General features: G+C 44.2%; 1 protein-coding gene across 6 annotated transcripts in view; it reads left to right on the top strand.

The window, feature by feature from the left end:
• The window catches only part of GLI3 (GLI family zinc finger 3), a 261,843-nt gene that overhangs the window by 106,717 nt on the left and 131,545 nt on the right, over window positions 1–23,581 (top strand). The gene's annotated exons all lie outside the window — the stretch shown is intronic.

Genomic DNA, 23,581 nt, shown 5'->3' with positions numbered 1-23,581 from the left:
GTGCGATTACTGAATTTAGCAGCCATGCCAATCAAGGCATTCTGATCTGAATATTTCCCCCCGATGTTTCAGTTGTGGCTTTTCCCTTGGAAATGGGAGGAAGTGGCTATTCCACACCCTCTCATTCACAAAAAGGATCCTGGCTGGCAGCCAACTCACCCTGCTCTCTTGATCTGTGATGCAAGTGCCAACTTCTTTTCTCTCTTAGCTTTACTTCTGTGTTACTCTCCCATACACATCAGCAGTTCAGCAACAAGTAGGAGTCACAAGGGATGTTTGTTGACTATTGCTTCTTTTCTTGTATAATTGTTGTGCTCAATTTTTTTGAGTTGGTACCTTCTGTCCAGCTGTGTCCTAAGGACATTCTCTATAGCGGGGGTAGTCAAACTGCGGCCCTCCAGATGTCCATGGACTACGATTCCCAGGAGCCCCTGCCAGCATTTGCTGGCAGGGGCTCCTGGGAATTGTAGTCCATGGACATCTGGAGGGCCGCAGTTTGACTACACCTGCTCTATAGGATACATTTGGTGTTCTTGCAAGGTAGAAAGTAGACCTTTTACTATATAGCCAGGGAAAGGATTGAAGCAGCGCTTACACAAGGGAAATTTCACAATTCATGATTAATTCGAGCTGCCTGGATTTCCTTTTTTTTTTTTTTTTTGAGGGAGGGGGGAGTATGCCATTAAAAGGCATCAGATTATATGCATAGAATTCTGAGGCAGACTTTTTTGGGAAAGTACTTTTGCCCCTGGCTCTATTAGAGTGACCATGCAGTTCCATGTATCCCAGAAATTCTGTTCAAATTTAGGAGGGAAATTTACAACTAAACTTAAATAGAAATTAAACTAATACATTTGTTTTTGGGAAATATAATGTGTTTGGTCCAAGGCAAATCTTCCATTCATGGAAGTGGAATGGGATTGTATTTTTCTGCACACCACAGTCCAATAATCACCCTAAAATACTGCTCCTGGGGTACAAGGGATCATTTTAGGAAGTTCGCAAGGCTCAAGGGAGAGGCAGAAGAGTGCTGTTCTGTTTTTCAAAGTTTCTGTTGTTCTGTATATCAAAGTACTTTGCATTCGTGGAAACGAAACGCAGGATTGAATGTTTCATGCTCCGAACTCTCTATTCTGTTTGACTGTGAGAGGTAGTTTACACATTACAGAAGGGAGCAGCTACCAGACATGTTCATTTGCCAGCTATACTGGGTACACCTAGTTGAGAGGAACAAATAATATGATGCATTTATGTAATGCTTTTTGAACGTTCAAAGTACTCCATGTTCATTATGTTTCCACTACTCACAACAACCCTGCAAGGTTGGACAGTATTATTGTTTCTATGTTGGGAGAACGAGAGATGAAACTTCCATGTGATAATCTTTTTGCGGTGCTGAAGAGTCCTGTTTCTACATTATAGTAGGATTGGAATTGTAACAAAAATTCAGTGTAGTACTTAATATAGCACTATATTTCAATTAAAAGTCTGGCAATATCTGCCTTAAAGGGCAAAAGCATATTACATGTCGACTCAGAAGTAAACAACATTTAATCAGGGTTTTCTCTCCCTGCATTTCCCCCTCTTTAGTTCCCGTGTTTTGAGCCTAATTAATTTATCTCCTCTTTTTTCAGGCATTTACTAAATGGTTAATTATCAGCTCTTGGGAAGGGAGGGTTTAAGTACTGTTCTTTTACTTTGTAGAGCTCACAATGCTTTAATTTACTGTTTATTATTGTAAAAATGCCAGTATGCAATAACGATTAAAAAAAAAAGGAAATTAGATGATCAGTGAATTAGCTTACTACAGAATAAAGGTGGGGGGGAAACTTAGATTTTAAATTCCTCTGCTATTTATTTATGAATGTTGTGAACAAAAACAGCTAGTTGGCTGAGAATGTGAAGTAATTAATAAGGCTGGAAGGATTTTAAAGGGGCTGCAGCTCTGGGAAACCTCAGTACTGCTTTGATTGTCGTTCAGAGCATCCTTGTGCTGCAATTATGTTTTAATTTTAAAAATGCCACAGATCAAGTCTGTGAAAACATGAAAAAGTCAGATAATACTATGGTGTCATCTGGATTATCCATTAAAAAAATGAGTGAATAAATCATGGCAATTCCAGACTAAACAGCTTGATTGTATTATGATAGCTCATTGTATTAAATAGTTTGGGAACATACAAAATTAACTTCTGGAGATGCAGAAAGGAACTTTAAAAGTGGATGGCATTTCGTCCTTAAGTGCATTCCTGAAGGGAGCATGGACTCTGCTTCTTTTCAAGTTAACGGAACTTAATGACACAGAAAGGCCTCGAAATTCTGAGCAGCCTTAATATTTCTTTGTTCATTAGTGGACTCCCTTTCCGCAAGGATTTGGAGAGTTTTAGTTCAGCCTTACAGCAGTTAACTAGGCTGGGCTAGGCGGAGACATTGCCCAAAGCCAACCAGTAATCTTTGTATCCTTTTTTCACTGTTCAAAGATATCATAAAGTGGCTTACAATTGCCTTCCCTTCCTCTCCCCATAACTAGGGTTGGGCGCTTCGGCACCCGAAGCGGCTTTCTCTCCCGGGAGAGACAGGCTGTTTCGGGCGCTGAAGCGCCCAACCCTACCCAACTTGTGAGGTAGGTGGGGCTGAGAGGGCTCTGAGAACTGTGACTAGCCCAAGGTCGCCAAATTCTGAAATCAAATAGTAGGATTCTCCTTAATTTCTCCCATTGGCAATACAGAGTAGTAATAAAGGAAACAGAACTTTAAAGCATACGTAGCGTATAGAGCCATTGAACTGGAAGCACTGCCGGTTGGGAGATGTAGGACAGGAGGTAAAAGGATGAAACTTGTCCTGTTCCTAGCCTGTCTAACTGCTTGATGCAGCTTTTGTTCTCTTACTTCATACTGAACCCTCTTCACCTTCAATTGTACTCAGCTGTTTGATGCATCATCCCACCAGAAAGTAACCACAAGCTTCCTTCAAATATCTGGATTTAGGAAGAAGCTGAGGGCCACTGGTTTGGAGAGCGCAACATGCCCCTTATTGCATATCAAGCATTGCTTTACCTTATTTCTTAGTGAGCAAAAGCACTGAAGACTTGTTGAGCTGAAGTAGCTCTTTGTGCAAACATGGGCTCATTCCTCTGGCCAACATCCAAAGGCATCTTTATGGCAGAAGTCAGTTTTTTTGCTGCTATCTGATTTTAACCAATGAGAAGAGGTACCTGTGAGAAAACATCGAGCACACGCCACTGTTGACTTTCCTTGTTCACACTCCGTTATCAAGAAACACTTAAAAACTGTGTGGCCACTAACGACCCTGGCTTTGAACAGCAGGTGAGACTTTATTTTTACAAGAAAAATGCCCTGAAGGCAAATAGGCAAGTGGGGTAGAGTGGTTTTATATTTGTCGGAGCGGGGATTCCTTGTTCCTGCCCAAGCTTTTGACAAAAGTACACTAATGAAAGATGAGATACTTTGGTAGAGAGAGTCAAGAGCAGGGTTCCTCAAACTGTGGCCCTCCAGATGTCCATGGGCTACAATTCCCATGAGAATTGTAGTCCATGGACATCTGGATGGCTGCAGTTTGACTACCCCTGGTCGAGAGGATATTAGAGCAATACATTTGCTAGCTGTCGTTCTGTTCGGCTGCATTTAGGGTTTTTGTATCAAATCATAGGAAACTTGCAAGGCAAACATGAAGCGTTAAAGAAGAAGGGCTGGTTTTTATACCCTGCTTTTCACTACTCAGAGATATCATAAAGTGGCTTGCAATTGCCTTCCCTTCTTCCCCCCACAACAGAGACTTGTGAGGTAGGTGGGCCTGAGAGGGCTCTGAGAATTGTGACTAGCCCAGGTCACCCAAGAGGAATGGGAATCAAACCCAGTTCTCCAGATTAGAGGCTGTGACTCTTGTCTGCATACTGCTTTTGAACAGGGATTTCTATTTAGTTGCCAAGGCTAATAGCCATTGTAGATGTGCTTGTTCTTATATGCTTGTCTGGGAATCTCGGGCGATGATACAGAATGTCCTAGGGCAGCCTAACCATTCCGGGAATAGCTTGATGAACTGGTGTCATTTGTGATAAGGCAGGTGGGAAAATCAGGTGGGGAGTAACAAAGGACAGAAGATGTAGTGCTAGGAAAGTGTAAGGAAAGGATTGGAGACAGAGTAGATCAGAGGTGCTGAGTCTTGGTGAACCTCTGGAGGCTGTGGGAAGTTTGAGAACAGGTGGTGGGGCCAGTGAAAAAGACTGGCAGGTTCCAGAAAATGCTGGGAGTTTCTAATCAAGCCTCCTCCTATTCTAGTAGCAACTATTTCTGAATGGGTGTTCCCTGAAGACTTGGTCTCCTTGCATATACATTAGATAATACACTTTCAGTGTCTTTTTGCAGCTGGACTGACATTGGTTTATTTATTTTATTTATTTAAATTTTTATACCGCCCTTCCATATGGCTCTGGGCAGCTTACATAAAACATCATGGGGTAATTACATGGAACATCACAACAAATATAACAATCACAACATAACATATAACATGTCAACTAGGATATTTCAATAGAACGTTCAACAAAGATAGCAACTTTAACAGGAAACCTTAGGTAGGTCATGTTTAGTCATGTAAGGAGGGTGTCAGGGGGGACCAGCGGATGTTGTTGGGTTGGTCGGCCTCAAGCAAAGCTCCCTTTTGCAGCCCCTGCAAAATTGTGGGAGTTGGAGCAGAGCGGTGATCTCTTCAGGGAGCTCATTCCACCAGGTGGGAGCCAGGACAGAAAAGGCTCTTGGCCCTTGGTGAGGACCTACGTGCTTCTTTGGGGACAGGGATCACCAGCCGGTTGGTGGCGGCGGAGCGTAATGCTCTTTTGGGGGTGTAGACAGAGAGACGGTTGCCAGTCCTGGCCTGGATAGTCTTCAAGGCTTTGGTACTGACCTTTAAGGCCATTTGTTGCTTGGGCCCGATCTATCTGAGGGATTGTTTGTCTCCTTATGCTCCCCGCAGAGCTCTTTGTTCTGTAGATATAAATCTGTTGGAGGTTCCTGGCCCTTAGGCAGCACGCCTGGCCTTGACTAGGGCCAGGGCTTTTTTGGTCCTGGCCCCAACCTGATAGAATGAACTCCCAGGAGAGCTGAGGGCCCTGACTGAGCTGTCACAGTTCCACAGGGCCTGCAAAACAAAATTCTTCTGCCAGGTCCTGGGTTGAGGCCAGAGCCAAGATCAACATGGCCCCTCCTCAGGCTCGGCATTTACATCTCTGCACCCCATCCCTAGGTTAGTCTGCTCGGGAGGCAGGGAGTATTTTTAGCTGGCAATCTTGGAGGCTTTGTTGACAGTTTTATTGGGGTTTTACTGATTTATGGAATTTTATAATTGTAAGCTGCCACGAGTTTCTCGAGAGTGGCGGGGTATAAATCTAAAAATAAATAAAAGTAGAATAAAAATGCTTTATCCAACCTCTGTGGAATGATAAAATGTTATACCTCCAGGGCTCGTGCGAACCATTTCACACTCCAAGGAAGTGGAGGAAAGCCGGGACTGGCTGTTTTCTTTGGAGAAGAGATGCTTTACAGAAGTGGATAAAGAAAAAAGTGGGCTGCACTGAGTAATGTGTCAGAAAACAAAACAAAACATATGTCAGGTGATTAGAAAGATTTATTTTGCGAAGTCCTTATGTGTTTTGCCATGTAGGCTTCGTCAGTGGAAATCCAAACATGCACTTGATGCTGGAACTGTCTACAGCAAATAAAGTCTTATTTGGGATTTTTCCTTTTTCTTTTGGGGAAGTGGAGGATCACCAAACACACTGGCAGCTGTCATGATTCTCACTATGTACAAACAAAAACAAAACACAGTGCATGAAATTGATGGAAGTTTAGTGCACATATGCTTCACAAATTAAGTGCCAACAATTTTACTCTCCGTATTTCAATTTCACAGTATTTCTAAATGAATTGAATTCCTCATGTAGACATTACAAGCAACCTTGGGTAAGCTGTGAAATATAGTTTCATCCAAGCAGATGCTCAAGCAGATGCTGATGGGCTCCTGCATTTATTATTCCTGTTTCTCAAAGGCTTCTTCATACAGTAGTAGACCAAGCGTGATATGTTACATGCAGTCTGCCAAAATGCAATGTATCACCAAACAGTACAGCTATCTACCCACAAATCAAAGACTAAAAAATAATGACGAGGAACTATACATTATTCCATTACCCCAGCCTTTCTCAACCAGGCTTTCATGAAACCCTGGGATTTTGTGGTGATATGACCACATATGGTCATGTTGATATGCCACCCCGATAATAGGCCTGGAGGGGCTGAGAAGGGGAGGGGTTTCAGGTGAGCGTGTCTGCAGTTGTGCTTCCCAACCATATTCTGCATGATTGGGTCACTTCTGGGGTTTCTTGAAGCCTGTTAGACTGATCTGGCACTGTGGCCGTTTCTTTTCAAAGGAAGAAATCAACATTCTAAGCAGTCCTAAACCCTGTATACTGAAGCTTCCTTCTTACTGGGTTCAGGAATGCATTATACTTTCATCAATTGCACTGTGGTTTATTTTCATTTATTTGTTTTATATTTTATTCCATTTACTAGCAAGAAAACCCATTGCAACCAGGAATGCAATGGGTGCTAGGACCCAGGGGACACCGGCAGGTGCAGATCTCTCTCTCTCTCTCTCTCTCTCTCTCTCTCTCTCTCTCTCTCTCTCTCTCTCTCTCTCTCGCAGCAGGAGCCATAGGAGGTAATCAGGGCTCTCGTAGTAGGGAATCAAGGCTTGTTTGCAGTTTGGGGTGGCTGTCTCTGTCTCCCTCTCTCCCTCACAGCAAGAGCCATAGCATGTAATCAGGGCTGGTTTGCAGTTTGGCTGTGTCTCTTTGTGTCTCTCTCAGGAGTCTGAGAGCAAATTGGCTAGTGTCCAGGGAAGGAGGGTGGGAGCTGTTGGGGCAGGGCCACTCTGAATGGCCCTATTCCAACTCGGACACCCTGGACTTGTTCCACCCCCCAGGCTGTTTAAGAGGAACAATGGATAAGGATATACCGGCCTCCCTTGTGGCTCGGGGCGGTTTACACATTGCTACAATACTGTGCTTGTGTTTATTGCTTATATGATTCTCACAACAAACAGTTTGGTGATCACTGGGGTAAGTGAAGGATCACAGAGAAGCATTTGGGGGTAAGAAGCAGTGTTTGAAGGCTGACTGGAAAAGAGAGGGGGCAGAATAGAATTGAAGGGAAGGTCCCAGGTCAAAAAAGATGAGAAAAACAATTGTGGGTGGGAGCCCACCGAGATGGCAAGAACCCTCTGCCGCTCTAAGCTGAAGAAGAGGATGGGGTTTGTGCATGTCTCGATGTGCTTCTGAGGCACTTGGAGAAGCTTCAAAGTACAGTGTAAACGGACAAGCCCTAGCACTCCTGTGTTTTGCTTGTTGCATAACTTCCTGCAGTCTTTATGTATTTTGAAGGCTTTTGGACGTCCTCCAAAACACAGCATGACATAGGCCACCCCGTCTTCCCAGCCGTCTTCCCAGCCTTCCTCCTGAGCTTAGAGATGGAGAGAAGGGGGCAAAGAATTGTCCTTCCAGTACATTTCTGCTTTATAGGCGCTCCATGCCTACTGGAATTCTCATAGGGTAACTTTCCTGGGGTCATCTGACCAGTTTCCATGGCAAAAGTAGGGATCTCAACCAGAGTCTCTCTCTTGTCCTGCTTTAACCGCTATACCTCCCTAGCTCTGAATGTGAGCAGTTATGTCTTCATCTTCTGTCATTTCACTGCATCTTCTGTCATTTCACTGCACTTATATTTGATGAAAATCTGTTTGTAGCAGCAAGGACTGATAGCAGAGCCCCTGTTTTTAAACTGCTGAACTCTCTTTAGGGAGAATGCTGTTCAGGGTTTTCACGCGGAGTCCCAGAGTATCAATAAGAGGTCTGCTTGTCTAATTGAAAACTGTCCCCCACCATTCTTTCTTAAGGTTACTTGCAAGTCCATTCAGTATGGACAGCCCTTTACTTTATCATTACTTGAATAATTAATATTTTTGCATAGATTGTTTTGCAAGGCTAAATCTTCTACCAACGGCAGTGACGAGAGGTCGGTATTCTAAAATCCGATATGCGGACAGACTCTGCTCATGTCCCGCCAAGAAACCTGAGTCAGTGGAGCACGTTCTCCTCCTCTGTGAGCAACACAACTATCTTAGAGAACGTTACATATATCCTCTCATGCGGGCGAGCAAGATCCACGGTCCCTCAACAGTAGTGCACTCTCTCTTACTGGATCACAATCCTCAAGTAACCGAAGGCATTGCAAAATTCCTCCATGGGATTTTCTGCAAATGATCTGGGATCTTAATTGCTTTGTCTTTTATATACATGTTCTGCTATGTTATTATGCCAATAAAGGACTTTGACTTTGGATAGATTGTATTGTATTCAGAAGGGTTCTGAACAGAAGCATGGAACTCAACCTGCAGGGCTTCACAGAATTCAGTGGTGTGCTTTTTAATAACTATATATGAGATCCTTAAAAGGAATGATCCAGATCTTCGGACTGGGGTGTCATCTATATGCTGATGACAGCCGGATAACACTTTTATTGACTAAGCCTGCAGGAGTAAGCAATTCTATTTTAGTCTAGTGTCTGTCTGCCATGTGACTGAGGGCAAACAAGCTGAAACTTAATCCAGACAAGATACAGGTGATGCTCGTAGATAAAACTGATGTTCTTGATGAGGCGGTACTTTGATAGGCTGAGTCTGTGTTCTTCAGACTTTGTTAAGAGTTTGAGCACTTTACTGTTTTGTTTCCAAAACAGGCTGGTAGATAGCTAAGAGTGCTTCCCTCCAAAATTCGTTTAGCATGGGAATGTGAAGCCATCTCTTAGGGTAGTGGCTATCAACCTTTCATATCATGCTGGTAGAAAGTCCCGGTTTATTTATGGTGACCCATCGGATTTTTAAGGTAAGAGATGAACAGAGGTGGTTTGACATTGCTGGCCTCTGCATAGCAACTTTGGCAGGCTTCCATCCAAATGCTACTCAAGGCTGACCCTGCTTAACTTCCACGGTCTGATGTGACTGGCCTAGGCTGGTCATATCTTAGGGCTCATCAATCACTCTGTCAAAGAACCTGGGTCCTAGCCTGTTAGAAACAAAAGGTCCTTTTTTCAAAGAAGGACATTTATAAGTTGATAGGCATCCTAATATAACTACTGGCATGAAAAGTTAACGGATGGATAATCCTTGGCAAGTATTGCTGGCAGGAGTTGGGATGTCATATCTGTAGGTAGATGAGGGGATGGAGGGAGAGTGATTACTTAATAACTTAAGAAAGCCCCATGAACAACCTAGACTACACCTGCACCCCATTAATGGTATACATACTTCTGATTGAGGGGGACCAGATTTTGTTTAATTACCACCCCCTGAGTTGGAGCCTGGTAGTCAAGTTTGCTTGTTACCTCTAGTGTATAAAGGATGTTATGATGACATTGACATTAAAGGTAAGTTATTGGAGGTTTACAACAAGGGTCCGCAACCTTTTTCAGGCTGCGCACCGGTAGGGGGGGATGGCGATCCGGGTGCCGTGCATGTGCAAGCGCGCACATGTGGCAGTTTCACACCGACACGGCAGGTCCACACATGCTCGTTTGTGCCATGTGCGGATGCAAACTGCATGCGCAAAACTGCCATGCATGCACATTTGCAGCAGCGCATGGCAAAAACACACATGCGTGAAACTGATGTGTGCCAAATTGCTGCACATGGCGCAAAAACGCATGCACTAAATTGCAGCGCATGGCCCAAGCACGCATGCACGGACCTGTCGCACATGCACGGACCCGTTTGCACTGGCAGCCGTGCTTCCCTCTCCCTCCCCTCCCGCAGAAAGAAGCTTGCTGGGCTGCAAGCTAATTGGCCGCTTTGGCGGCCGATTTGCTTGCGACCTGGGAAACTTCTCACTGCGGGGGGGGGCGGGGAGAGGGAGAGGGAGCTGCGGCCCGGTGCTGAGGCCTTTGCGGCCCGGCACTGGGCCACAGCCCGGTGGTTGGGGACCACTGGTTTACAGTATACAGTATGTTTATTCGGTCGATTGACCCATATAAATAACGCATTATTGGAGGTTTCTGGGTCTTCCTAGAAGTAACGAAGAGGTGTAGAGATAGAGATGATGATGTCATCCGTTCAATTGTGTCTGACCCTCGGTGATTCTATAGGAAAGCTTCCCCCACACATCTCTGTCAATGACCACTTTTTTTACTTGGTTCATGGTCATCCCTGTGTTGGCTTTGATCGTGTCGAGCCAGCGGATCCTTTGGCGACCATGTTTCCTTTTGTCACTGACCATGCCGAGCATTAATGATTTTTCTAGCGAGTTTGATCGCATGATGTGTCCAAAGTAAGTGAGCTTTAGCCGTAATATCTTGCCTTTTAATGACATAGTTGGCTTGCTCCTCTCTAAAACTGACTTGTTGGTAACTTTGGCTGTCCATGGTATTCGCAGCATTCATCTCCGAAGGTGTAGCAATTGGATTTGCTGGCCTTGGTCAGTACTGTTGTTGCTAGTTTTCGACCAGGGCATTAATATTTCCGTAATTTATTGATGATGATGATGATGATGATGATATCCATTCAGTCCTGTCTGACCCAAGTCCTTGCCATACGCCCCTGTCTCTGACTGTTTCCTTTAGTTGGTACAATCAATCAGTCAATCAATCAATATTTATTTACAGTCATTCAGACCAAAATTTCCGTTGGTTCATAATGTATTACTGCCCATAATTCTAGCTTTGTCTTTCATTTTTATTTTTAAATTGTGCAATTCATTTGCAACTTAAGTAATTCCATCTTGCTGTGGAGCAAATAATGTCACTAATTTTATTATTCTGTATCAGGCAACTATCTAGGAGTGAACTTTCAGATTTCCCTTTCCTCGCTCACATGGCAGTGCTCATAATCAGCAGAGGATTTCAGCCCCTGCAGACAATCTCTTCAGGGTTATCACTTACTTAACAAAGGGATGTGTGAAGGATTTGTAAAAAGGCTTTTTGAAGTGAAGTTCCACATGGTTGCAGCTTAGGACTGAGGACAAGGAAGTGTTTACCCAGGGCAGAGGGTTTTGTCAGCCCAGTGTGGTTCTTCTCAAGTGCTAGCATTCTGAGGCTAAACTGTTTGCCTTTCTAATGAAGTGAACTGTTTGTTTGAAATACGTGGTAGTAGGTATTTAAATAGGGCCTAAAGTAAACTGTAGCGCTGTTCAAATATACCCCCTGCATATCTGCTTTGTGAAAGAAAGGAAAACAATTTGGCTACAGCTTACCTCGGGGAAGAGTAGTTAAGGGAACCATTTAAATAATAAGCAGGGGGGAAAACGGATATTGCCTTGGTCTCTTACAAGCCTTTTGTGACAATTGTTGCTAGTAGAGAGTCCTCAGGGGTTTGCCCAGAAGGGTAGGGCCCCCACTAAAATTGAGTGTTGTTTTCATGATTTTAAAACAATTTTTTCCACATTAGCTCTGGAAATATAAACTGTACCCCAAGCAACCACCCCTTAATATATTACAATCTTTTTGGCGTATACATATGTTGCTTGCTTTATAGGAGACCTGGGATGGTATACACTTAAAAATAGGATGGTATCTGAATACGCGGACGTCTGCTTCCACCTAAAGCCAGATGGAAACAGAATGTAATTTCAACTCCTAAGGAGGCCGAGGAAGATGTGAGGCAGAATGCTTATTTGTTCGTAGCTAAAATAAAGAGGAGTCTTACGGCACCTTAAAGACTAACAGCATTTTATTCCAGCATAAGCTTTTGTGACTGGAAGAGGATTCTAGTCCACAGTAATTTATGCTGGAATGAAATTTTGTTAGTCTTTAAAATGCCACAATACTCCTGTTTGACAGACTATCAGTACAATGCAGAGCTAGCGTGAGCCTATCTATTTCAGTGGGTTTAAACTGAAGTAACCCTGAGTAGGATTGTCCTGTGATGCTGCTATCACTTTGGAATTATTGTTCATAATAACTAGTATACTGTGTTGGCCTAGGTTCCAGTGACTGACAGATTCCTATTCCTACATATCCCTCTCCATGAACTCACTTCCAAAATTAGAGAATGTGTGTATGCTTGGTAGAAGGGAGATAATTTTGTATCCACTAGCAAGCTATCCATTCTGGCCCAGCTGTATGAAAGAGGGACAATGAGAGCATGGACATCGTCTTTATGCTGTGATTTCTCTCCAAATTTGTCGTTGATGTGACCCAACTCAAGACTAGGGATACTCAACTCAAGTCACCCTTAGGGCCATTTTTATTAACTCAAGAGGGCTGCAGCAGTGCATTAACCATGGAAGAACATTTTGGTCACTGACCCAATTGCATTTACTCCTCTAACGAAGCCATTGAGCTGGCTTTGCCACAAGCACCAGAACTTTTATCTAAGGCAAACAAGAAACAGACTAACTCCCATCCCCATGATCCATCCAGCATTGATATAAATCGATACATTTAGGTCACAGGTATGTTGGCCACAGGTATGTTGGCTGCTGTCTCTTTCTTATCACTTTTTCTTTCTACATCTCACTGTGCTTGCTACCGTGGATTTCCCTACCACTTCCTTCCTCGGCCTTATATTCCCTTTGTACTGTCTCTATCCCTTGGCTTCTCTACCTCTCTTCCTTCTTGCTGAACTCAGTGACGGTGCCTGGCCCTGGACACAGTGCCTGATTTTCAGATCATAGATATTCCATTTAGTAATCATAACTAAAGGCTGCTGCTAGATAGAAGGACTCTCAAGACTCTCCCGGCAGCTTACAGAGAGGGCCATACTAGGTGTGATGTAGCAGATCTGCGTGTCTAAAAAAGAGCCTGGCTACTTAGAATGGTCATGTATAAACAAAAGCGGAACACAGGTGAAGAATTCTGAACCTCCTCTGTATTGACTGAGAACCTTCCTTCAGCCATTTCTCCCGGCCAGGATCACTTCCAGCATTGAGCTTGACAAAAAAAAAGAAAAACACTGGGGGCAAAGGGGTACGGTATGGGGAGGTAAACACAAATCTGCCGCAATTTTAGTGCCTCTCCCCTGGGAATGGGAAAAGCCGACCAGTATGGATACTTGATGGCAACAATGTATCCTTGTTGCTGTTCAAGCCAGATCTCGCCCCTTTCTTGTTTACAGTGCAATTCTATGCGGAATACCTCCCAACTAAACCCACGGGGGACTAATTCTATGTAGGACAGCATTGGAAATCATACAGAAAAGTATGGCTAGTTTGGTCCTAAGAGAATGTTGGATATAATAAGTTAGTGGTCCCCAGCCTTTTTTGGTCTGGGGACCAGTGGGGGGGGGAGAGGGAGGCCCGGGGACCAAGGGGGAGAGGGTGGTGTGGGTGCCGTTGCGCCAGCGGGCGCAAAAGCCAAAGCGGCCAATCACTCCTGGCGCAGCAAGCGGCGCGCCACGGGGGGAGGGAGGTGCACCCATTGGCGGTGGCCCACTGGGGGTGGGGGGTCAATCAAGTATATAAAGGTAAAGGTATCCCCTGTGCAAGCACCGAGTCATGTCTGACCCTTGAGGTGACGCCCTCTAGCGTTTTCATGGCAGACTCAGTACAGGGTGGTTTGCCAGTGCCTTCCCCAGTCATTACCGTTTACCCCCCAGCAAGCTGGGTACTCATTTTACCGGCCTCGGAAGGATGGAAGGCCGAGTCAACCTTGAGCCGGCTGCTGGGATTGAACTCCCAGCCTCATGGACAGAACTTTCAGACAACATTTCTGCTGCCTTACCACTCTGCGCCACAAGAGGCTCATTATCATTATCATTATCAAGTATATATAGGAGGCCAAAAAGCCCTTCATAGTTTGAAGAACTTCAGTTGCTATTTCAATTAGAAAAAAATGGAACGATTTTTAGTTGCTGCTTAGTATTGTTAAGGGAATAATTTTTAAAATATGAAAAAGAGGAGGAGTTACCTAAACTGATCCTACTTTTTTGAGTAGGCCTTTGAAACAAACTTCCTATGTGCGTGCTTGGTAAAGGCTTGTAAAACAAATATAACAAAAAGCCCTTTTTCAAACGAAATGTTCCCAGAGTGCCGTAAACACGCTAGAATGTCAGTGGGTTCTCAAAGAGCCACAATAGCAGCATTAAGAACAGACGTTCCCTTTGAAGTTGCTGACCAAAAAGAGACTGCTGTCATCTCCGTCATGAACATTTAAACTTTTAACCTTCAACGTTATTGTCAAAGCGCTTCTCCATAAGGATGTTAACATAGCTCTCAAGCCACCTGCCCCGCCCCGCCCCTCTTCCCCTTGCTTTTTCTGGGACTTGTGGGGGTACGAAATACTGAAACGGCAGGCAAAACCACTTGTTCCCAGTCTCTAAGTTCAGGAACCATGATTTCATTGTCATTGTTATAACATTGTTAGAAACTCTATATCAGGGGTAGTCAATCTGTGGCCCTCCAGATGTCCATGGACTACAATTCCCATGAGCCCCTGCCAGCATTCGCTGGCAGGGGCTCATGGGAATTGTAGTCCATGGACATCTGGAGGGCCGCAGTTTGACTACCCCTGCAGTCCCAAGAGGGAGCTGGAGTAGCTGAGTCAAAGCTGCTCTGGGTGCATCTAAAAATATGTTATGGATTATCTGCTTTCTGTCCATGCGATTTGCGTGGGTAAATCCCTTGCAAGATGTGATTTTGGATTACTCCTGTGATTTTGTGACTTGTTTTCGCTTTAAGAATGACTGGTGGTTTGGGACAAGAGGCAGACGTCTTTCTCCCCTTGCACTTTGGAGCCGATTAGGCGACCAAGAGACCAGGAGCTGTGAATTCCTAAAGTTCAGAATGACGAGGCAGATACAAGATGAGTTCAGAAGCCATGACAGTAAAAAAAAAAGTTACTGACAGTACTTGGCGAGTTTAGCCTGTGTTTTCAGAATTCTTCAGATGTTCTGCTTGTATGATTTTGTGGTTAGTCTCTACCTGCGGGAGCTAGAAACAGCACACTAGTAAATCTTACGGTGGAGTTTGAAGTAGAGCTTCATTGACTTTAGTGAGCTAGGAAAGGTGTAATTCTGTTTAGGATTGCACTGTTAGAATTCCATTTCCTGATTTGTGTTTTATGTTGTAAGCAGGAGCCTGCAGATCATCTGCTTGCATGCATGCTAAATATTATAAGGTTGGTGCTGCCCAGACCTTACCCACAATTAGATCCATATGCCAGATTTGGCTGCAGGTCGATGCAGTAGCAATCCATACATTACATTGCTAGCAGATAAGAGATGGATTTTTGTTACATTGATATCTCACCAGTGATATAATGCCTGAAGCAGTGCTTATGTGCCTATTTACTTTGCAAATCTGCCTGAGAATTTTTGTTTTCACATGAACATAAAGCCTTCGTTAGGTCCTTAGTTTTATTTGAGAGTATGAGCATTGTTCTTTCAAATTTTGGTTCTACCCTCTGCACAGCCATTTGTCGTTGCGTACAAGTTCAGACGAGAAATGAACTGAGGTATTATTTAATTAATATCTCCCATAATTATTGCTGAAATGTTATTTAATATTATTGGGGAGGTAAGAAAGTCCTGGAAAAAAAAACAACCTTTTCAAAGAAGGAAGGGAGATCTTGGCAGTTACACCCTGGTAATAAGTTGAATTACTCAGTCCCTAGTAAAGTAACCAAGTTATTAAGAGACATTATCTGTAAAAATACACTCATGGAGTTGATTGGAGGGGGTGGGGGGAGAAACCAAGCCAGTATTAAACAACTAAATCACTCTTCGGAAAGAATTACAGAACTTGTGGGCAAAAGAAATGAAGTAGAAAGAGTAAAATGCCTGGCACTGAGTCAGTGTTTGGTTCAATGCCGAAGACATTTTATCCGGAAAGAAAAATCAGATTGGTCGGGAAAGGAAAACAGTTGCAAGCTCATGCTTGGAGAAGCACAAATACCATTTTAAAAAGAAGATGTAAATAATGAGAATTATATTGGGAAAGGTAACCTATTCCTCACCTAGGAATTCACTTAATTTTTTTTAACAGATCCAGCAAACAGCAGACCCTGTGCTGATGCCACATTGGGAAGTGGTTGGTTTACATTAGCGACAAAAGTTAAATGGCAGCTTTCTGTGGAATTTAGCAGTACAGTAATGGATAATACAAAAAACATGCCTTCCAGCATCATGGGAGAAAAAAGCCTTTGGCACTGCAGGACTCAAAGGAGAAGAAATTAAGATGAGCAGGACACAAGGGCAACACTGTTTGCAAATATGAGGATTATGCAAGTAAAGACATATCTCCAAGTAGGCATTTTGCCCTGCTGTTAATGGCCTCCTGAAACCGATATTCAGACATATGCTGCCTCTGATCATGGATGTTTCATCTAGTAATCATAACTAATAGCTGCTGCTAGATCTAAAGATCCCCCCCTCCAAAATGCCATTGGTTTTCTCCTCTTCCCGTGCCAGTGTAACTGAACTATGACAGCTAATTACAGAATCCGTTTCCATTCTGTATGCTGTTCCCAGAATGTGTTAATTTTTTATACTGGGCATATGATGGCTATTTTTGGATCTGCCCTCACTTGCATGGCGGCCATATTTGCCAACGGAGTGTTCATACATGCTGCATTCTAGTGAGCTGCTGATACGTTTTCTTCGGCCAACTCAGGTAGAAATGAAATTTGTTAAAACAAAGTGCATCATTTCCTGGTGCTCATGGGCTGCAGGAGGTGCATGAGACCCAGCTGTGAAAGCAAAAGCGTTTGAATACTGAGTGATGGAATGTAGCTGAGGTCATGCTCTATGATTTCAGCCTTAATAAGCCATTGGGAATGCTCATTTTTAAGAATCCCATTTTCTCATTATTCTGAAAAAGGTACTGATGCGTTTTGAGGACTGCAAATGTCTGCGTGTTAGGACTGATTTATATGCAGTAGTATAAACTTTTCCAGGCATTATTTATTTTACTGCTACCACCGCAGAAGGAAAAAGATGTGCATCTGGGAAATTATCATCCACATGTGTCCAGCTAGGCAGGGTTCCAGGACGTATGAATTAAAGCATAAACTTAGCTTTTTGGAAGTTGGATAGAAGCTCATTGTTGCTGTCTTGGGTATTCTTGTTTGGGTGTGAAGTTTAACTACGGAGAGCATGCCAGTGTGCAAGAAAGTTAGAAGAGTCGGAAATGCAGCCTAGAATGGCCGCTTGCAGGAGAAAAAGATAAATTGGATTTTGGTGCAGAGAGAGTATGCGAAGTAACTGAAGGAGAGTGTGTGTGTGTGTTTTTTGTCAGTTTTCTGGCAGAGCCCAATTTGTCATTTTCTTCCAGAGAGCACGTTATTAAGTTTGTTAAAGAACACCACAAGGACCCAGAAGTTATGAAAAAGGGCCTGTGGCAAAACAAGATCTCCACGCATTCCTGGAAAGACCACATTTCCAAATAACATTATGACAGGGCCAGAACGTTTCATTCGTTTCTGTTTTGAATTGTTTTGAGCCAATACACATGCACTTGTGCTGTAGAACCACAGATAAATTGAAAGAGGTGATATAAGATTTGCCAAAGCAGGAGCAGGTGAGAGAACTGTGCCTTATCCCAAGAAAATTCCTTTGCCTTCTCCACCCACCGAAATCAAGCATGCACTGTACTTCAGCTGGATGGATGTTTATTGTATTGAATAACCACAGTACATCCTCATTCAAAATACATACCTCTCATTCAAAAAGCCTTGTATGACTATATCTTCATCAAATTGTTTAAAGAATAACATAGGGTTGCATCCAGCTATTTTTTTTCACTTTCATCCATTTCCCCTGTCTGCTACAGTCACAGTCCCACATGGTTTTTATTGATACGGTGTATCCTAGCATGTTCATAAAGAAGATGGAAGTTGAACTACACTGAGTGGTCAAATATGAAGGAAGGCATGCCATGACCCTGCTTTGATTGGAAACATTGTGTTTATCTATTGGTCATGCTTGGTTTACAGTGTGCACATTCTCCTTAGAGCAGAGGTTCTCAACTGCTGTAATGCTGTGACCCCAACTGAGGTGACGCGCACTGGCATGTGGGTACGCACTCAGGTGCACAACAATCTGGAGGTGGCACAGAGGCGGCCAGTGCCATGGCTCCGCCATTGCTCCATCAACCTGCGACCCCCACAGAAAGGGCCAGAAGACCCCAATTGGGGTCGGGACCCTTAGGTTGAGAACCACTGCCCTAGAGCAGTGGTCCCCAAACCGCAGGCCGCGGCGCCGGGCCGCAGCTCCGTCTTCCCTCCCCCCCCAAAGCGAGAAGCTCGCCAGGCCACGTGCAAATCGGCTGCTAAAGTGGCCGATTAGCTTGCGGCCCGGCAAGCTTCTAACTTCGGGAGGGAAGGGAAGAGAAGCTTGCCGAGCCGCGAGCTAATCGGCCGCTTTAGCAGCCGATTTGCTCGCGGCCCGGAGGGTCCGGGAGGGGAAGCCGCGGCCGCCGGCATGGCGGCGGCACAAACGCGCATGCGCGGACTGCCGCAAACGTGCGTGCGCAGCAGTCCACACATGCGCGTTTGCACTGGGGCTGCCGCACGTGTGCGGGCCCCCAGGCCGCCCTCTCCACCCACAACTCCACAGCGGTCCACGGCAAGCGGAAGCTTGCGGACCGCTGCCCTAGAGGATGGAAAGATATTCTGCACTGGAAAAAGTTCAGTGGCAATGTTTGATGCGGGGGCCTTTGGAGCATCATGTATTATTTCTCCTTGCCTCCTCAGAACATCCGTGGCCTCATTATCATTTTATCTGTTTTTCCCGTGCTCTGTTGGGTCTTCACCAATGACCTGAAAAGGTACGTGAAGAGAGGCCAGTGTTAATATAATTCAACAAAATTGTTTGTGGATATCCCATTATTTTAGTAGTTGCTGTATGACTCTATATTACAAGTTGGTGTCCTGGAAATCCCTTTCTAAATGACTCTGGTATCTTGAAAATAGTTTATTGCAGTGATCATCCTTCTGACAAATCCAAATGACATATCCTCTCCCATGTCCCAGGAAGATATCTTGAAGAAGCCTTGTTGAAATGAACTGTTTCTACCCCATCTTTCCCCAGGCAGTCCCAAAGCAGCTCACAAAATAGCTACCAATAACAGTGGTTTAGGCTGATCCTGCATTAAGTAGGGTGTTGGACTAGATGGCTGTATGGCCCCTTCCAGCTCTATGATTAAACTAGGGGCAAAGCACGTTGCATTCAGGAATACAACGGGTGCTCATTTGGAGGGGTGGGGTGGAAGAACTATGCGGATGGCCTCTCCCTCCCCCCAGGACCTGGAAAAGCTACAGGCTGAAGGCTCCTGGGCAGGGAACTCACCAGTTCTCCCGCAGCAGGGATCTGTAGCCTCCGAGCCTTGGAAGGAAGTGGAAAGAGGACAGGGTGGTCAGGGGTGGGGGGCAGAAGGCGATTGGTTGGCCACTGGACAGACAAGCTGGTTGGAGGAGGAGGAGGAGACACCCTGTGAGGTAGGGGAGGCTGAGAGAGTGCTAATATCACTGCTCGGTCAGAACAGCTTTATCAGTGCTGTGATGAGCCCAAGGTCACCCAACTGGCTGCATGTAGGGGAGCACAAAATCGAACCTGGCTTGCCAGATTAGAAGTCCGCATGACACCAAATTGGCTCTCAGGGCATTCAGGGGTTGGGCAGCTGACCTGAGTGGATGTTAAGTGCTGAGTGGCACTTAAGCCACGAAACCAGCTCTTCCGCCAAGCCCTTACCAGAAATATAAAGTGGAACACATGTAAAGCAGCAAGCCTAAACTACTAGCCTAAAGTTTAGATGCACTTATATTAAGAGACTGTCTTATGGACAGTTCTAGACCCTCTGTGAACATTTTTTTTCATACAAGACTGAGTTATACTTGACAAACATTGGCAGAAAAGACTACTCTTTTGGCTGCCTCCCATACTTTGGGCCACCACCAAATATACCCTAGCTGAGAAGAGTCCTATATTCCTAAAGCTTGGAAGAGCCAGTAAAAGAGGACTTGCAGTTGCCACATTTGGGCATACTAAAAGAGAGGTGGTCTTTCAGATATGGTGATAAAGGGCTTTGTAAGTAAGAACAGGCATCTTAGATTAAACCCCAAAACAAATAGGCTATCTATGGAGTTACTGCAAAACAAGAGTTGTATGTTCTTATCACAATGCTCTTGTTAGAAGGCAAGCAGCCTCATTTTGTACTACCTGAAGTTTAAAAGTTTTAATTTAGGGAGCTCACCGCAAGCACATTTCAGTAATCAAACTTCAAGGTTACACAAGTGTGTATCAGCAGAAACGTGGATCTGGGTAAGCATACCACAGTGTTGCTGTGCAGTGAAATGATGGCATCAGGTTAGGGTCACCTCTGCCTCCTTGTTGTTCAGCTTCTAGGACATTTTGGATAAGAATAACTAAATAATACAGCAAATTTGAGTTCTACATGACACCCTTTAAAGATTTTAAGCATGCTTGTGTGTTAAGTTTTTCAAATAGATAAAAAGAAAAATCACTAATGAGGGCTTTAAAAGCACTTGTAGCTGTTTTAAACATGAACGCAGTAGAGTTGCAGTGACTGTGGAAAGCAATAAAGCACTCCAGTTGAAAGCCAGCCAACAGCGTGTAGCCAATACCTGCAGCAAATCCGGCATGTGACTGCCAGTGGATGAAATCATTTCCAGCCCCTTTTTACTTCCAGCTCAGATAGCTACTTCTCTGTGCATTTGGCACCCAGATTGTTAGGGAGCCACTAAAAACAAATCAGCCATGTTCCCACAAGATGCTTTGGTTTACATAAACACAAAGGTGGTAAAATAGACACCAAGCAGTGTAATACTAGTCTCCCTGCTTGCCCTTGCCAAGGTGGGAATTCCAGCTGGAATAATGTTCCGTTTTCTGATGTTTGCTCTGGATGCTCCGTGGTATAAAGAAATGAGCTCTGAGCCAACTGCAGAAGTGAAATGAGCAAAGTAAACTGTAAGTTCCTCAATAGAAAGGGACTCCATCATGCCTAATTGACATTTCCTTAAAAACAGCCACCACAAAACAGAGTGCCCAGTCCTGGAGACCTTTTCCTGATGCACTTTAAAGGGCCAGACTGAGGGTACTGGGGGTCATATCAGAATCTCTACCTGGAGTTCGTTGTAGTCTACGGTGGAGGCAAATGTTTGCCTTTATCTTCATATAAGACTAAAATGCACTGCAGTCTGGAGCACAACTGGGAAACAGTCATATTCTGTACCATCCCCAGACCATAGTACTTCTGTTGTCATACCAGGGGCCATTAGCTTGACTGGTTCAAAAAGCTACATTTTGGGGAAACTCATAACCACAACAATGGTTATGCAGTCCCTTCTAGGATCTCAGCTGTCATGGGAAGAGAGAGAACAGGATTATAGCCTTTATAGTCCTCTTTATAGTCCTTAATAGTCCCCATTCATACTTCTGCTTCCTTCCATACAAGTGAATGGCTGTGGGAAAAGTAGCATACTGCACTTAGGGGTACAGCTGTGATGTTATCACCTTACCCCTTGCACCGGAGAGCCTACTCGACAATGGACAGCCGCAGATTTACCCAGAAGCAGAATATGTCATCTTTCTCAGAGAGACAAAGGAGTAAACCGCTCTTTACCTTATTTATTTCTTAGAATGCAGGTAGTTAATCCACAGCACAATGTGCACATGATTTTAGGGTATTATGTGAATTTACTAGACACTTATCAGTGTGGAGAGATTTGTTGCACTTCTCCCTACAGAAAGTAGACTTACATGAGCTCCCATCTCAGAAACATGCAGCATAATTTCTGCATTTTGCACCAATAACAGGTTTGTTCAGTGTGTGCACATTGATCTTTTCCAGCGACTTAAAAACAGTCCTGGAATGTTGATTGTGCAAATCCAGTTGGACAAATAATAAATCAGAAAAAGAGCAAAAAGGAAACCTTGCATGCCTGTCAGAGGACTCCTACCGATCTGAATTACCCGGGCCCTCAGTTCAGCAAGCCTCCCAAGAAGATTGCTTTTGGTTTGACATTTTTATAGAAAATGTTATTATCATTAAAGTTTCTTAGAAGGTTCTGTTTTATTCATTATGAAAATAGACGGAAAAGTCTCGCTTTCAAGCCCAGGGGAAGTATCTTGTTTGACGAAGAGAACATATCCCTTTCACTTGAAACAATACTCTATCTCTCATCGCTGTCGGATATGAAATCAAGGCTGGGAAGAAAAGTGAGAGTTGAAAGCATGAAGTTTAGGAGTTGCAAGAGTAGACATGGGTTTAGAGTCAAGCATCCAGCTTTCAAGGGCAGGATGGCAGAGTTAAATGAGTTTTTCCCTTTGTTGGGTTCAACTTTGTTCTCAGTCTAGAGCAGGCTTTCCCAACTTGGAGGGTTTCAAATATTGGGTGGGAGTTAATAATTGTTTTATAAATTTTAAAATGTGTATATTTAAGGGTTTTTAAAAAAATTATTAGGTGATATGTCCACATATGGCAGTTTTTTTTTCAAGTGGGGTTTCATGAAACCCTGGAGTTTTGCAATGACCCCAGAAGAGTTTCGCAGATTGGGTGGGAGTTAGTTAATTTTTTATTTAATTTTACTGTTTAAAATTATTTTCATAATCATTATTTGTATTAATAATAATTGAATTTATATATCACCCTCCCATGTTTCGATGGTACAGGGTGGCAAACATCATAGTCAAACCATACATATACATATACATATACATATACATATACATATACATATACATATACATATACATATACATATACATATCCTTAACACGCCCGCCGCGGACTAAATAATTTGCTAAGCCCTCAGGCGGAGGGCTTTGTCCGTGATGAGGAAGGGGCCTGATTGGTCCCTTCCTCCTGACAGACCATCGGCCGGGCCAATCGGCAGGCGCGAAACGCCTGCCGATTGGCCCGGCCGATTCCTAACCTGCTGAAGGAAGCAACTGCGAGCCGCGCAGAGCGCGGCTCGCAGTTGCTTCCTTGAGGGCGGCCTGACGTGTCGGGAGGCGTGAAGCGCCTCCGACTCGTCAGGCTGCCGGCAAAGGAGCCCCCGGCAGCTGCGCGGCTCCCTGCCCGGCGGCCTGACGCCTCTTGCCGTTGCTCCGCGCGGCTGCGGGGGGTTCCATCGTCTAGCGCCCGCTGCATTTAGCTGCAGCGGGCTTGATTACTAGTACATATATATTGTAAATGCTAGAGGGCGTCACCGCAAGGGTCAGACATGACCCAGTGCTTGCACCTTTACCTTTATATATTGTAAACATTCTCATTAAAATTTACAGTTCACCATATCTAATAAAGACATTTAAAACTATAGATAAGCAGCTATCTGATCAGTTAATTCTAGCTTACCTCCTTTGGGCATTTTTGATGAGCAGTTCTGATCTGAGTTCAATAGATAGAATATGTGATGTTGAGTTATATGACCATATATGGTCATTTTGCCCCCCCTCCCAAAATGGCCAATGATGGGCTTGGAGTGGGTGGGAAGATACAAATCCTTGCTGGCTAAGGCTCATCACACATGGTAGTGACGAGTCCAGAGAGGTAAGTACTCACATT

Source organism: Paroedura picta, chromosome 11, assembly GCF_049243985.1.
Source record: "Paroedura picta isolate Pp20150507F chromosome 11, Ppicta_v3.0, whole genome shotgun sequence".
Lineage (NCBI taxonomy): Eukaryota > Metazoa > Chordata > Lepidosauria > Squamata > Gekkonidae > Paroedura > Paroedura picta.
The sequence above is the reverse complement of the archived record's forward strand: the minus strand, read 5'-3'. Positions and strand labels throughout refer to the sequence as shown.